A 5581-nucleotide genomic window follows, 5' to 3' on the forward strand; every position below is an offset into this window, starting at 1 on the left:
AGCTTGGCCATTTGCTGGCTAGAAGCGCTTTGGTGAGTCCGTCCGCAAGCATCTCGCTGGAGGGGACATGGACAACCTTGATCGTTTGTCGAGAGACTTCCTGTCGGAGCCAGTGGTTATGGATGTTGACATGTCGGAGCTTAGTTTGAAGTCGAGATATCTCTTTGTTTACCAGTCAGATTGTCTGCTTGTTGTCGCACTAGATTGTAATAGTTAAATTAGGCAGCTTAACCTGCAGTTTGTTAAGAAGCATTCTTGTAAACATAGCTTCCTTAGCAACTTAGGACAGTGCAAGTAATTCTGCTTCTGTTGTTAATGTTGTAACTGTATCTTGTTTATTTACTTACTATGCAATCTATCTGCTAAATAGTTAAATAACGTAGCCCTAAAAGCTCTTCCTATTTAGTGTATTGTTTGCAAATAACGCATTACTTGCTACTACAAGGTAGTCTTCTCCTCCTAATTAGAGTGCGTACGTCTGTGTCGCATGTAGGTACAGGATGACTTGATCGGCTGCATCCTGATAGTCAGATGCGGGATTCGTAAGAAACTGTGCGAGGCGTGATGTAGCAAAGGCGATGTCTGGTCTTGTAGTGACTGCTGCGAAGAGCAGAGATCTAATCTTCTGCTAATATTAATTTACTTCTAATAGGGTTACAAAACTAGATTGCGGCATAAGTTTAATCCTACTTATAGGTGTAGCGTGCTGCAGGTCCTTTCTGTCAGCTAGCCTAGCTATCTTGTTAATATATAATGCCTATAATAGCTAAATTATTTGTTGCTGTTAATCTCTAATAATCTTAACTCCTAGGAACTATTATAGGTCCTTGCCTCCTGTTAGGGTATACTTCTCTTGTAACTAGTCTACTACACGCTGTGCATCTGCTTTAGAGCCTTTTCTGTACGCAACAATAAGGTTGTCTACGTAGAAGAAGACAAATATTCTAGCTTTAGTTATACAGTAGGGTTTATGTAGGACAGCTAAGAACCTAAGGCCTTTAAAAGTTGTTATAAAATAGTATTGCTAGAGTAGAGGAGAAATTTGTAGGCTATATAGTGCTTTTTAAAGCTTTAGTATTATACCTAGTTTCTAATAGCCTCTTAGCATCCGCATGTAGATATCGCGGTTAATTGCTGCATGTATAAACGCGTTAGTTACGTTGTATTGTTTAAGCTCTAGGTTAAAGCGTGCAGATATTGCTATTAGCATTTAAAATAAGCGTCCTGCTAGGGTGGCAGCATAGGTATCTTGTGTAGTGATGTTTCTCTGTTAATTGCTGTAGACTACTAGTTGCGCCTTACATCTTTGTAATCTATAGTGCTTGTTAAGCTTGTAGGTGTACACCTACATACAATCTAGAATCTGCTGTCTAGCTGCCTTAATTAGCTTTGTCTAGACCTCTGTCTAGGATTTTATTGTCTAATAACTGTCTAGGTGTGTTCTTTCTGCTGCCTTAAACATCTTATGTAGAGAGTGCTCCTTTAGTTGCTTTTAGGTTAATAGCAGAGGTAGCAGCTAGCTTCTATAAGGTGTCTTTCTTTTAAATAGCATTCTTATTAATGCTGCTTTATCTAGCGTTTTGCTACTATGCTTTTCTACACTTCTAGATCTTATGCTAGCTATAAAGGCTGCAGCTTATAGTACAGTCTTTAACAACTCTATTTAGCTTAGCTTTAGTGCTGCTCTAGCTATTAACTGCATAAGCAATGCTGCAGGTAGCAGAGTGTTTAAAGGAGACAGATAGTTATCTCTAATCTTCCTTTCTTAATAGTAGCCTAGTAGGTCTACTTTGTTAAAATTTAATGTATTGTCTACAGTGTTATCTTTATAGAATAACTCTGTCTCTAGCTAATAACTAAGTGTTAGAAGCTTAATTATTCTAATGTATGTAGTAATTTTTTTTACTATGTTGTGCATAAAGTTATCTATTAGGTCTTTAGGCTTACTGCTAAAGATTAAGTGTTTGTTAAAAATAACATTATGTGTACAGATTACTTTTGCTAGCAGTAGTATCTATACGCAGTAGATGTTTAATAATTAGTACCTAACTAGATATCTAATCTACGCCTTTAGGTCTAGCCTCTGTAGCTTAGATTTGTTCTAATGTGTGTTATTAGTTATTATAAATGCTTTACAGCTATAGGCTCTTAGATGTGTAAAGCTTAGCTTTTAAATTAATATAACAACTTTATTATTTAGAGCTGCTTATGTAAAGAAGATCTTATATAGTGTCTTCTAGTTATTAGCATAGTTTAGTGTCTAATTATATAGGTATACGCCTGCTCTAGTGATGTATGGCTATATGTCCTATAGTAGGTTAGCATCTAGTCGCATAGCCTGTGACTTCTCCTTGTTTACACCCCCTAAGCGTTTAGCTTCTCTGTTCTAGGCTTGTGTATCTAGTGCTAAAGGCTTAACAGTTATTCTATGTAATGCTAGCTAGCGTTCTACCTCTAGTTTTACTGTTGTAATTTTGTTGTTAGCTTTAATAACTTTTATAGTAATGTTATAATAGTTCTTTAGAAAAAGAATAAAGATTATAAGAGCTTTAATAATTAATTTAGTAGGCCTATTATCCTTAAAGTAAAGGTCCTACTAGAGGCTAGAATACTTATTAGTAATTAGCATTTAACTTTACTTTTTTGTAATGCTCTATGCTTTGTATGCATAGAAATTAATTAACAGTCTCTTACTAAGTCTGCTGTTGCTAATTTGCAGTGCGCAGCTAATTTATTATTATATCTTAGCTCTGCTACATAAGTTACATTAGACTGTTATAATTTCTTTAATTTACACCCTCTTAGCTTGCTGTACAAGGTGTTAAAGTGTAGCTAGTCTAGAGTGTCCTAGACGCTTATGCTATAGCTCTACTAATGCCTTTTATAGACTATGTTTAGTTCTTGTGTTAATTATGTGTGTATAATATAAGCCCTCTTGTAGTAGATAGTACTCTAACACCTATTAGCTATAGATCTCTATAAGATCTTTAATTATTATCCTGTCTAGGGCCTTTAAAGCAGTTAGCTCTGCTTGTGTGTCCTACTAGATTCCTTTCTGTCGCAGTAGGCAGAACAAGACTAGGTTGCACAGCAGGTCTAGGCACAGTGCAGTGTTATAAAGTACAAGACTGTATGCTTAACTATGTGTTCTATGCTTACTCTTTAGGCTTAGTGTAATTAATCTGTAGCCTTAAATTTATATGTAAGAGTTTTTAGACTAGATAAAGTCTTCTAGTGTTAGTAGATAATAGTTATAGATCTAATTAGAATTATTTATAATGTAGCATGTTAAGCCTAAGTTAAAGATAAATAATTCTCTTAGTAAATATCTGTTCTAGTTTAAATTAACTATAGCTAGCAATGCAGCTGCCTTAACTCTTAATACTTCCTAGCTTTTAAGTTAGTCTTCTTATATCTCTAGCATAGGTGTATGTAAACTCTTTAGGATTAGTATTCTTAAATTATGTCTACGCTGCCCTCTTAGCAGGCCTTAAAATTCTAAGTTATGCTTACACTTTAATGCTATAAGCTCTTTAACTCTCTTATTTAGCATTTACTAGTTTAGTGCTCTGTCTAGATAGACATAGAAGCAGTCCTTTAGTGCATAGATGTGTCTGCATGCAGGACATTTAGTGCCTCCTGTTTTAGTAGGTTTCTAGCTTAAAAATAACTTCCTATTATTTTCTTAATAATGTTAATGTTAAGGTCTACTCTGTTTTCTTAACATTGCAACTTCTACACTACAGGCGTCCCTGTTTGTGCCCTAGGTGGTTTTCCTACTTTTAGTAAAGTATAACAAGTTATCTGTTATAAAGGCAGCTTTATGCTTTTCTATATGTATTAAATAATTTAACATTATATGTTCTTAGAAGCGCTTTATTATTTCTTTTTAATTTATGTCTAGTGCAAACTATCTGCTTTCCTAAAAGGTTGTAGACTAATAAGGGGCAACTTTATTTATAGTAGTTAGAAAGTCCTTTGCTACAGTATTAAACTGCGTTGTTTCTAGAACATTTTGTGTCTCTGCTTCTGTGGCAGCGTAGTCATACTCCGCTAGCCACAGGTTCTATATGCTCGCGTTTCTTAGCGGCTTTAGGGATGCATTGTATTAGTCGCGCACGCGTTCTTATTTAAATTAGTTGTTAACACCCACTGTAGCTTTAAGGTTTGTAATCCACTGTCTAAGTAGTTAATCTAGGGAACAGCATGTACGCTGCAGATGCGGGCTGACTGTTAACTAGATAAAGACAATAATCTGTTAGAGGCTTAATTACTCTCTTTTATAATCATGTCTGTCACTCTTGTACTTGTCAGCCTTAATCTTGTAGTATTTAATGGCTTCTTTAAAGGCTCTAACACCGCTTGTTGATAGCTCGTTCATGTGCGTAGGCGTTTCGACGTTAGAGGCTGGTGAAAACTCAGCTATTAGCGGCATCTCTGGAGCTCTTGGTTTGGAGATCATTTGGATGGTCAACTTAGGATCCACTTGCGGCCAGATGCCGTGCGCTACACATCTCGATTGCAGCTGCATCATCCAGGCTCTGTAGTCGGTGTGGTCTCGAAGGACGACTGTCGCGTCTCGAGGAGGCTGGGTGGCCATTTTGTATCGATGGAGGCACTGAGACTCTTAATTGTCAGATTGAAGCACTGTTTCTGGGCTTCCTGAGATGAATGATGGGTTTGGATATGATGTATGGGATAATTGATTGATTGTATTAATTGTGTTTTATTTATTGATCCTTTTTCTGCTCTACTCGTGTTGCTCGGCTTTTTGTTCTGCCGATCCGAGTCCCTCGCGCACTAGCCCTATGCGCGACCAGCTTGCAACATGCTGCAATTTGCTGCAAAATGCTGTAACATGCTGCAATTTGCTGCAATTTGCTGCAACATGCTGCAAAATGCTGCAATTTGCAGCAGCATACTGTTCGAGCTTATTGCTCGTACTATGTAGCAGCTTTCGTCAAACGTTCCTCCTGTCTCGACAGTAGGTGCGCATATCTGACACTCGGTTACCGGCCAGAGGCTGACCACCTGCGGCCCAGAGGCGCGGGATAAACACGACGCAACGCTCAGTGGCCACGCCAGCTAAGCCATACACACTAGACCTCCCAGCAGCTACAACGTGGCGCCAGAAGAGGCCGCCTCACGTTTCAGTCTAAAAACTGGCTAAGCTGTCCAAGGTGTAGGTCAAACGCGCAACCGTCCTCGTTGTTAGTTAATTATTATGTAAGGACAGAGCTCTGTACCACTACGCCAATACAACTAAAAAGGTGCGAATAATTAACCAACGTTAATTATTGCGTACAGAATAGTATATATACCCGTCGCACGTAAGCACCATCTCGGCCTTACAGTGGGTAGCTAGGGTAGATTAGGGTTGTCAGATTGAAGCACTGTTTCTAGGCTTCCTGAGGTGAATGATGGGTTTGGATATGATGTATGGGAAGATTGATTGATTGTATTGATCGTGTTGATTTATCGATCCTTTTTCTGCTCTACTCGTGTTGCTCGGCTTTTGTTTTTCCGATCCGAGTCCCTCGCGCACTAGCCCTATGCGCGACCAGCTTGCAACATGCTGCAA

Source organism: Lindgomyces ingoldianus, assembly GCF_010093535.1.
Source record: "Lindgomyces ingoldianus strain ATCC 200398 unplaced genomic scaffold BDR25scaffold_14, whole genome shotgun sequence".
Lineage (NCBI taxonomy): Eukaryota > Fungi > Ascomycota > Dothideomycetes > Pleosporales > Lindgomycetaceae > Lindgomyces > Lindgomyces ingoldianus.